The 10634-nt window shown below is 40.4% G+C and overlaps 1 protein-coding gene across 4 annotated transcripts in view; it reads left to right on the top strand.

Annotated features, from left to right (window-relative positions):
- The first annotated feature begins 5501 nt into the window (after positions 1-5501).
- fynb (FYN proto-oncogene, Src family tyrosine kinase b) overlaps positions 5502-10634 on the top strand; it is an 88725-nt gene continuing 83592 nt past the window's right edge. For 2 of the 4 annotated variants that reach the window (XM_085432890.1, XM_085432889.1), the window contains exon 1: positions 5503-5710. The gene's annotated coding sequence lies outside the window, so the exon portion shown is untranslated. Of the gene's footprint in view, positions 5711-10634 lie in introns of all 4 variants that reach the window. The other 2 variants (XM_085432892.1, XM_085432888.1) reach the window with 2 other exon arrangements.

Genomic DNA, 10634 nt, shown 5'->3' with positions numbered 1-10634 from the left:
TTCTGTGAAAACTCATCAGTCATTAGTAAGAAGTGGAACAAATCATGTAGGAGAACTAGCAGAAAAGGTTAGAAATGAACCCTTGGCTAATGGTTTGACACATAAGACTTTCAGAGTGTTGCTGGAAGCTGCCATCAAAGAATGATTAAGATTGAAAACAACAGCAACAACAACAATTTTTGCCAAAAAATATGCTCACGTAGAAACCTGTCAAACAGATTCAGTGACTACTCTTGAATGAGAAACAATAAACCAGTAATCAATATTTACATAATATACATTTTCATTCATTGCCAAAGACTACTTATCCTTCTTAGGGTTAAGTTTTGAGTGAGCATGGTGGTTTATAAAGGCAGGAACATAAGAAGAGCCGCAGACACTTAATATCCTAGTTAATTACTAGCACTAATGTACTAATGACTCTAGTTAATTGCATTGCACTGCATTTATTTTGAAGGTAAGGGATAATAAGGGCAGCACGGTGGCACGGTGGTTAGCACTGTTGCCGCACAGCAAGAAGGTCCTGAGTTCAATTCCACCATCAGGCCGGGGTCTTTCTGTGTGGAGTTTGCATGTTCTCCCCGTGTTTGCGTGGGTTCCCTCTGGGTACTCCGGCTTCCTCCCACCGTCCAAAGACATGCAACTTGTGGGGATAGGTTAATTGGATAATCCAAATTGCCACTATGAGTGAAAGTGAGAGTGAATGGTTGTCTGTCTCTGTGTGTTGGCCCTGCGACAGACTGGCGACCTGTCCAGGGTGTACCCCGCCTCTCGCCCCATGACAGCTGGGATAGGCTCCAGCGCCCCCTGCGACCCTGAAAAGGATAAGCGGAAGCGAATGGATGGATGGATGGATGGATGGATGGATAATAAGGGAGACTAAGACTTTAAAATCTATCAATATTTTCTTCTGCTTCTTTCTTGCTATTACTTGGAGGAACATGGGGTTCATTCATGCAACATGTGTATTTTATACAATTTCAAATATCTGCTGTGAAAACCATCTATGAAGTAGATATAAATAGAGATCTATAAAGAACATCCAGAAAATAAGAGTGTTTTTAGGCCTTTTTTTATCACTGGGAGAAAGATTTGACTTCTTGTTTAAAGAGGCCTGCTTTTCCATTGGAAATTAGGAAAAATGACTAAAATAAAAATAAAAACTAGATCAAAAATAAAGGTGCAGCTGTGTGGCTGGTAGGATAGGCTAGAGTCATTAAGAGGCCAGATAACATAAGTATATATCATTGTATTAATATTATATTAATTTTTAAAAAGAAATAAGTGAAAATCTAGAAATAAGAAAAATAATCAACTAAACCCAAATCAAAACCTAATAGCTGGGGTTTAGACCATGGCCATAACTAGCTGAGAAGTCAAATAAGTAATTAAGAAGTAAAATAAAACCAGTTGACAGTAGAAGCCTTGTAGCTTACCTACCACCAGAGGGCGCAGTGATGCAGTCAATTAAGCTGGTGTTTCTTTTACATTAACCAATAAATATTTTTTTAAATAATTACTTAAGGCTTTTTGTGTGTGTGAGAAGCCCAGACCTCCCTCTCCCCAGCCACCTCCTCCAGCTTGTCTGGGGGAACTCCAAGGCGTTCCCATTCTAGCCAAGAGATATAATCTCTCCAGCGTGTCCTGGACCAACCCTCTGATTAGCAGCTTACCTGCTCTACCTTCTAAGATACAGCTACAGGTTCAATTAACCTGTTAACATGAAAGAAAACACATATTGTTATATGTTGCAGTGTACAGCATCATTGTATGAGGTGTGAAGGATTAACTGTATCTATCCTTGTAGGAGCAGAATTAAATGAGTATGTTACATAAAGTGTTCCACAAACGGCCCAGTAAGTGACGTTATAGTTACATTATCCCTGGCCTAAACACATGTGTACAATAATTAGAATACCATAGTCACTACTGCAGATTCTTACATAGTTTACAGAAAAATAAATCTACTTTTGTTTTTAGTACAGAAAACACTTTCACAATTAAAAAATATTCTGACCACTCTGATGAAGCAGCCTCATGTGTAACAAATTATTTAAGAGTAAAGCTCAAACTGTGTTATACATCAGCTGTCTTTAGTCTGTGCAGAACTAACTGATAGTTATGAACAAGTTTTGCGTGTGCACAACCCTTAGTATGTTAGCTGTTTATTGTCCGCTCACCTTTTTTTTTACTATATGTTCATACATCACTCTGCATTTAAACATTAGTTATTATTAATCTCCCTCTCTCACTCGTCCACATGTCTTTGTCCTGTCTTTCGCCCCTCACCCTCACCCAGTTAGGCAGATGGCTGCATCTCACTGAGCCCAGTTCAGCAGGTTTCTTTCTGTTAAAAGGGTGATTTTCCTTCAAATTGAAAAAAAACAAACTTGCTCATAGGGGGTCATCTGCTTGCTAGAGTTTTCTCTGTATTATTGTGGGGTCTTTACCTTTCAATATAAAGCATCTATTGATTTGGCACTATATGAATAAAATTGAATTGAAATTGAATTGATCTGAAATTATTAAATGTTCTTTCCGTGGGAGAGTTGCAGTCACTACATGTGTTTGGTGAGCTTCATATCCACAGTGAGTGATGTTGCAGAAGTTGTGAAAAAAGTTGTTTCCTACTGTATTTAAAGGCTAGACGACATCTATTCAGTGAGAGAGAAAGCACAAAAGCATCCTCCATGCTATAGCTCGTGAAGCACTCCATTGTCTATACCAGGATCCCGTGCCAGTGCTGAGATAGTGAGGCCTGCAGCTGTGCCAGTGTAGCAGAACTCCTCTTTTCCCCAGTAGTATTCCATAACTACTGCGTTTCTATTAGACACATAAATGCTCTTTTCCATAAGTAAAGCATTCATGTTTCTGGGCCTTTGTGAAAGATGAGGACAGAGCAGATGAGGGTTCCAGGAGTGTTTGGGTCAGGACAACACCCAATTAATAATATCAACAAACAAGCAGGCCAAGCCTAACCAGCTAGCTGTAACTTATTTATGATGCTTGAATCTAGCCACGGTTAATCTGCAATGATGCTGGGAAGGGGTGAACTAGGGGTGATTAGTATGTACTAATGTCTACAATACTACACTTGTGTATATTAGCATGAACTGATGCAGCTGGAGCATTATAATGCTAGGGTATTGACAGATAAAGTTGTTGTAATATGACCCGACCATACTGGATTTTGGTGATTGTACATCATGTATAGTCAATGTAGTGTCACAAACATGTTAGGTGTGGTTTATTATCTGAACTAGTGACATTGTAATGCAGTCATAAACAATTGTGACATGACATACTTTTATGATGTTATCAAGACCCCAAAAGTGAGACCGCTGAACTCAACATGCCATTTACTCTAGTCCCCTTGCTAAGATAGGTGACGAGCAGACAGACAAAGGTTCCTTGATGTATGGGATGTCAGGGCTGCTTACATAGAAGCATGTAAGTAAAGCTCAGTGTGTTACTCCATCCTGCCAAACATGAACAGCTGTAGGATATAAGTTGAAAGGAGCTGGCAGAGGGTAGAGTGGCTGTCATCACTGACACATCAGCCTTAAGACATCAGACATCAACTGGAAAGCAGAAACCTAAATAAGCAAAGGGTATAGAGCAAGACTAGACCACTGTCCTGATTCCACAGTTAGCCTGTGTCACTGCATTCCCATTTTTATCCACCCTGTTTGTAGAAAGGTCTACAGAATGTATTTTTTAGTGCAGTTTTCATCCTGGTGTGGAACACTTAACTATTTCTTCATCGTCTTGAGGACATCTAAAGGTGTGTGACTAGTCTAGATATGCTATGTATCCCTTGGTGCAGTTTGGGAGAAGGGTGCTCTGAGATTGTGCATCATCAGGGTTGTTGTTATAGGCAATTTGGTCCCTATATATTCATATCAAGAGCACCACACACGTTCCTAACCGGCACTAGACTATGCCAGAGCTTGCTCTTTGTCACAGTTCTATTAATAACAGATTACCTATACAAAGCAAGTGGAAGGTTTCTGGTTTGGTGGCCTATTGGTCTCATCTTTGCTTTTTGCAGATGATGGGTCCCTGCTGGCTTTGTTTAGCGCTGACCTCCATCTGAAACTGCGACTGGGGCTGTTTGTACCTAGGTGCAAAGCAGCAAGGACAAGCATTAGCACCTCCATGTGTGAGGCCACGGTGCTCAGCAGGGGAAAAAAATGAAATGGCCTCTTTGAGGAGACTCCTTTCTCTGCTGATAAGCACTAGAGGAGGTTTGGCATAGAATAAGTAGTAAAAATTGGAAGGATTCTACCACCTGACAAAAAATTAGGCGTTTTTAAGAACTGGCTATGTATAACATCACTGACTCATGGCGATCTATGAGTATCTGACCTACCCTTTCAACATTTTCAAAGAAGCATGGATGGCAGTGGGTCCGTTTCATTTGTTGTTCCAGTAAGTCAGCCCAGTGAGCTACAATATCAGCAGATATTATAGCATATAGGTTAAATAAAGATAGGGATATTACACAGAATAAAGAACTAATCTCATTAGCTTTTCATGCTAATTTAGTCAAAATATAAGTAAATACAACTGAATAACTGTTTTTAATGTCGCTATACCCATGGAAGATATTTCTACTGTTACATTTTAGCAAATATTTATATTATTTTGTTTTCAAAAGAAGAAGCAACTAAAGGAATAATAATATTACAAAAAAAAACTGTGATAAAAAGTGCTGCTCCATGTGCAGACAAAAGATGGCGCCTCAACAATATAACAAAACAAACAAACCTCCACAGCATCCCAAACAGCTATGTGTCTCTTCTTTTGTAAAGTCAAACACTTCATGGCAGGTCATTCACCTAGCACTTTATTATATAAAAATCGATTTTTATTTTAAATTTTAACAACAAAGGCCCCACATTATTTCACTGTCTCTAACTATTCCCAAATGTATTTTATTTTTGCCTTATTGAGCTTTAACATTCTAATAAAAGACTGTAATTCAATAACTTTGGTGTAAACAAAATTTTTCTCGAAGTGTGTCACGATGAAATGTTCGTCGAAGAAATCTATATACGGACAGTTCCCTGTTCCGCCTCCAAAACCTTTCCTCTCCTCTGATTGGAAGGACGTCCTATCAGTCAAACCGCCGGGTTCGGAATGTGCCCTTCGAAGCTTCTTAAAAAATACGGAATTTTAACGATCGATTATTCAAACGCCACAATAAGAACACCAAGGTATTAAACAAGTACGAAACAAACGTGACAAGCTTCACAAATTAGACCAGCGTTTAGTCAGTGTTTTTTTTTCTTTGAAAAATAACCAACGGTCATCTACTACTCCAGAAACAACATTAAATGAATTTGCAAACACATTCATCACCGTAACTTTTTATGTCTTACGTCCTGTGAGTGTAGCACTAAACAGAAGATATTTAGAATGTCACGGAGTTTCTTTCTTTCTTTCCCCCCCGTTCTACCATACAAATGATCCATGTAGTCTTCTTTCCCCTAGTTGGTCTGTGCCGACAATATCCGACGGCTCGTGAAGGCATCAGCCGTTTCATTGTGGCCCTGCAGAGCCAACGCCATCACACTGAAGCGGCTACGGCGAGCAGGACGGCGACAGCAGGGCCACCATAGCAGTGCAGTCTTTTATTACTGTCATATTATTTTATTATAACGACCATGGAATATAGTGCCGCGGACTATTAGACGTCTCTGAACTGGTAAGTTACACCGTTTTTTCGTTTCGCTCATCATTCTCGCTCTTGCTTCCCAAACCGATTGAATTACTTTGATTTTTTTGCTTTTCCCCAGGTGATATTATTATTGACGTTTTGGAACGTAAACGTGCTTATCCCGTTCGCTAGCTCCACCGCTCAGTTTGTATAGAAAGGCTAAGGTGAGGCTGTTTGAATGTGATAACCGATTTATATATGGTAGAATAAATATACACACATCCAGTATGTACAAGTGGGATGAAGAAACAGCACCCGAAGCTAATTAAACAAGTAGGTTATCCACAGTCACCGATGGAAACCGAGCCTCTGACATGCAGGGGGCTTCAAAGCATCTTGACGCATTCGTTTTTGATTCACTCCAGCTCGCTTGTTTACCATTCCCCCCTCCCCTTTTCTCCCATCCTCAGCAGCAGCAGCCTCTCCTCTCCATTGATGCTCAGTGAAGTCAGATGAAGGACATAACCTCACATGATTCAGTGGCTCTGTTTTCTGCCATGCTTTTTCTGTGTGTGCTTCAGGGAGAAGCCTGGCTGCTCTGTTTACTTTGAGGAGCGGGCTGCATTCGTGCACGCAGTGCCATGCAGCTGTTCGAGTGTATTCGCTTCTTGTTAATGCCGATCCAAGCAATCTCTGTCTCTTTCAGCGGTTGGTTGGAAAGTCTTTTTTTCCTACTTTCCATCGGTGACTACTTTCACTGTACCTGTGGATTTTTATGCTCTGTGCCGATGATGTTGTTTGCATTTCAGGCTGATTTCTCCCTCCTTCACTTCAGTAATTGGGGTTAAACACTCATCACCTCTATTTCCGTTTAAAACAATGATGAGCATCCCTCCATCTATTGACTTCAGACCATAAAACTGCATACCTCTGACCGGCAGCCATACGTTCCCTGTGTTTTGATAGCAAAATGGGTGCAGTATATATATGTGTCATTAGCAATCCTTAATGAATGACCCTCTATTTGCGAGAGTTGTAATCAATGTGTTTTTGGTGGCACTTAAAGGGAAAGTGCAGAAACTAGAGGGCCTTGTAATGTGTGATTTTATTTCGTTTTTTTAGAAGTACTATTATGGCCTGTTTGCAGAAAGGCAGCTTCCTCTGGTTTTGAGCATGCCAGCAGCTGGTGTGCAGCTCCTCCGCCTGCACTGAGTGCAAGATTTCTGCAGTAGGAGGAAGAAGCTGGGATGTGGTCTGCTGAGTTTAGGTTCTGCAGGTGCACTGTGTAAAGGCACAGTATATGCATCTGAGGACGGATGTATCTCTAGGATGATATCAGATATCTGCTCACAGCTAATAGTCTTGGAAACAGAGCGTTGGAACCAGAGTGCTTTCAGGTTTTTTTCTGCTGATCTAAATCATTACTGTAAATCAGCAGAAATATTTGTTTTACCAATTTTAAATTAAAAATTTGTTTAACATGCCAGTCGTTGTAATAAAGTTCTAGATTGCACATGTCGCCGTCTGACTCGTTGCTGAGTTCAGGGGCGCTTTTTTTAATACTCTGTCTTAACCGAATCAGATGAGACATGAGTCCCTGATGGAAGTCACTCATGTTTAGTGAGGCAGCTTTAAACAGCTTGTTTTGCCAGGAGATCTGATCAGGCAGGTTATCACACAGAGGTGATCAGGTCAGGAAAACAGGAGAAGAGGAGTGTTTGCAGTGAATTTTGCCAATAATAAACTGTGGATAACTGCAGTCATAGACTAGTGCTTTCGCCTCAAGCTTCCAAAGATTGAAGATTAAATCCAAACTAGTGCAGAATTTCACACAGAAGTCGATTCTGTCTGCGGCGGACAGGGATGTGCGCAAAAGGAGACACACCCACATTTTGTTAAATGAAAAAAAGGGTAAAGCCCTGTTGTTGTCTTTGCACTGTATTTGGCTGCTTCTTTGGCAATTCAAGCAATTCATATTGTTTGTCCCATCAGCCTACATTAAATAATCTATAATATCAGTATGTTTTAATACCAGCTGTGTGCAGTGGTACAGTACACAGTGTTTCACTGTGTACTGTACCACTTGGAGAAATGCTGTCTTGTTTCAAGACAGCATTTCTCCAAGACCATGGTGCTACATGTAACATACAGTCAGCACGGGACTATATAAAGCGCAAAGCGTGCAAAAATTGCCAAAAAACATGCAACAATGACAGTGGGTTGTGCAAAAAGACTGAGCAACTCTCCAAACTATGTCTGAAAATGCAGTTTATTAAACAGTTGCTTATGCGTGCACCAAATTCCTGTCCAGCAAACTTCTCAGAGGCTGTTTGGGTAAAAACCTGGCTCAGTGAAGCCACACACACTTAGGGGTGCAACATGGCCCAATAGTAGTTTCTGTATTTATGCTGTGGTGATAATGCTGCATGACTGTGATCAGATGACAGTGTCTTGAAAAGCTGGTGGAGTTTTTATCAGAAGTTTAATGTTTGATGAACGTACTGCAAGTGACTATTTGTCTCTTTAATGGTTGTCACTAACCTACAGTAATGCACAGAATGGTCACAGTCTGACATCTTCCAGTCAACAATTCATAGAAAATTTCATGATAATCTAGAAGTTTTTCAATTTTAGGAAATATTTTGGACACTGATTTTGTGTGCTTACAGAAACTGAGTGAAAATACAGGCTTTGATTTTTGCAGCTCTTCGTTGTAAAGTTTGCACTGAACTACGGCTGAACTGAACAGCCTGAGAGACGCAAGAAGCATTCACTGCTGTAGCAGTCTCTAGCCGAACCCTAATGTGCACATTATACTCTCTCCATCTGCAAGTGTGCTGGGATCCGCGTGACGTAAATTTCATCAACAGACAGTAAATGTGACCGCTCCGAAGTGGAATTCCGTGGGGAACTTAGATTACAATGCAGCCCAGGGTGGGGCTGAGTAAAGAAGTATAACAAGAATGACTACCCGGCCATGGGGTCTCCAGCTGTCCGTATCCACAGCAGAGTATAATGTAGGATTGGCCTTTTTGGCATAAATATGATTGAAATTCATAATGAACTACATTATAGCATTTAAGAATATCTGTTCTGAAGGAAACAACGTACTGTAGGACCCACGTACTGTAGGTACTCCTATATACACAGCTGATCCCAGTTGGTAATTTTAAGCTCTTGATTTAACTTAATTGCTGGAGGGTTAATTAACTGTGAGACAGCTCGAGAGCCTAATTGGACTGCTTCTGTGGTGATCTGAATCAAATACACCTATGAATTTAAGATCTCATTTCACACTTGAAGCATATCCACAGACACACCAGGAGACAAAACACAAATATTTATTGATCAGTTTTGTTCATTTTCTTCAGGGTCTAAAAAGTGAAGCCAAAGTAAAAGTTCTTAAACCCATATTTTTTACAACATGTGGGGGGAGACTCCTTTCTGTTCCATTTGTGTGGAGTTCAATAGACTTAAGTAAACACTTTCTCAAAGATTTAATGGGCTCAGTCACTGTTTTCATATCATACTGTGATGATGATGTTTATTTTATGCGTTATGATAGTTATCAGAGTTATAAAGGGGATTATGCTAGGATTGGTCTTGGAATAAGGACTAGATTAGTATGAGGCTGGTCAGTCAGAACTGGCCTCTGCTCATTATATCTAAGGATAGCAGAATCACTGAATCATGATACCATAGTAATTCTGGTGAATGTATCATGAGAGTATTATATGGTAAGTTGCTCTATTATTGCAGATGAAGCTGATAGTATGAAATTAGCCTGGGATTTGACCCACATAGGACCAGATGCGCTCTCATTGTGCTCAGTGTTCCTGCTTGAGGAGGGTGTTCGGGTGTTGTCATTCCCTCTTATCCTTTTGGTTCCTGTCTGTGCACAGTGAATTTGGCTAGATCCATTTTGAGTAGATTTGGGGAGCTGACAGCATCAAGGCTAATGCTAATCCTCATCTTTGTGCAATCTTATGTAATCTTTAATCTCTTACTGCACAATTATACACTTTTCTGACAGAAAATAGACATTCTGGAAGACTTTTACCCTTAGTAGCTAAATTCTGCAGGATGGACCTACAGATAATATTTATTTAGTAAAAAAGAAAACAAGTTGCTTCTTCAGTGAGTGTCTTTCATCCCACAGATTGACTTAAAGTTCAGCTGGCAGTGCTAATACTTGTTCTGGTGAGTTCAGTCAAGTGACACATGAACCAGTTTTCCACCTGCTGGAGATTCTGGTTATAGGGATCCTCCAGGCCCACTTCCACTGCTGCTGTTCAAGACGGTACAGTTTTGAATTTGGGATGCAACAATCCAATTTATTTATGGATGAAACAAGATTAGGATAAATATTTTTTTAACATGTTGACAGAGGAGAAACTCTCGTGGTAGGACAGCTAAATGCTTCCATAATTAAGGGAATATTTTGCCCTCCATTAACAGATGTAGCAGCACAGCTGAGTGGTGTCTGTGTGTAGAAAAACCAATGCAGGACTTCGTGTCATCACATGGAGGTCAGATTGTTCAGGCTCACACAATCTTAGACAGCCGTTCATCTGTTCTCAACCTCACACCAATTAAATGTGCCTTTTTCCTCTTAGTTTCTTATTTGTTTCTTTGCTCTGGTGGTTGGGTTGTGACGTGCTTGCAGGCTGAAATTATTGTCACGCTTGAGTAAATGTTGATCCGTGTATGAATGCAGGCTCTGACTGAGCCAGTGGGGACATACGGTGACACGTGGGAGCCGAGCTGTAGATCACACGATGGCCTTCGCTCCCTCTAGGATAGAGCTGGGCGATAGAACGATAACGATATGTATCGCGATATAACTTTTACTCGATAGAGAAATTAAGCTATCGCGATAGACCTCGCTGCTCTTGTCCTCTTTAAAAAAAAAAAAAAAAAAAAAAAAGGTCAGCCAATCCAAATTAAGTAGCGCAGAGCCGAACCAATCACA

This window comes from Copadichromis virginalis, linkage group LG15, assembly GCF_057382275.1.
Source record: "Copadichromis virginalis isolate Kocher_CV1m ecotype Utaka linkage group LG15, C_Virginalis_male_GT1.1, whole genome shotgun sequence".
NCBI classification, from domain to species: domain Eukaryota; kingdom Metazoa; phylum Chordata; class Actinopteri; order Cichliformes; family Cichlidae; genus Copadichromis; species Copadichromis virginalis.
The sequence above is the reverse complement of the archived record's forward strand: the minus strand, read 5'-3'. Positions and strand labels throughout refer to the sequence as shown.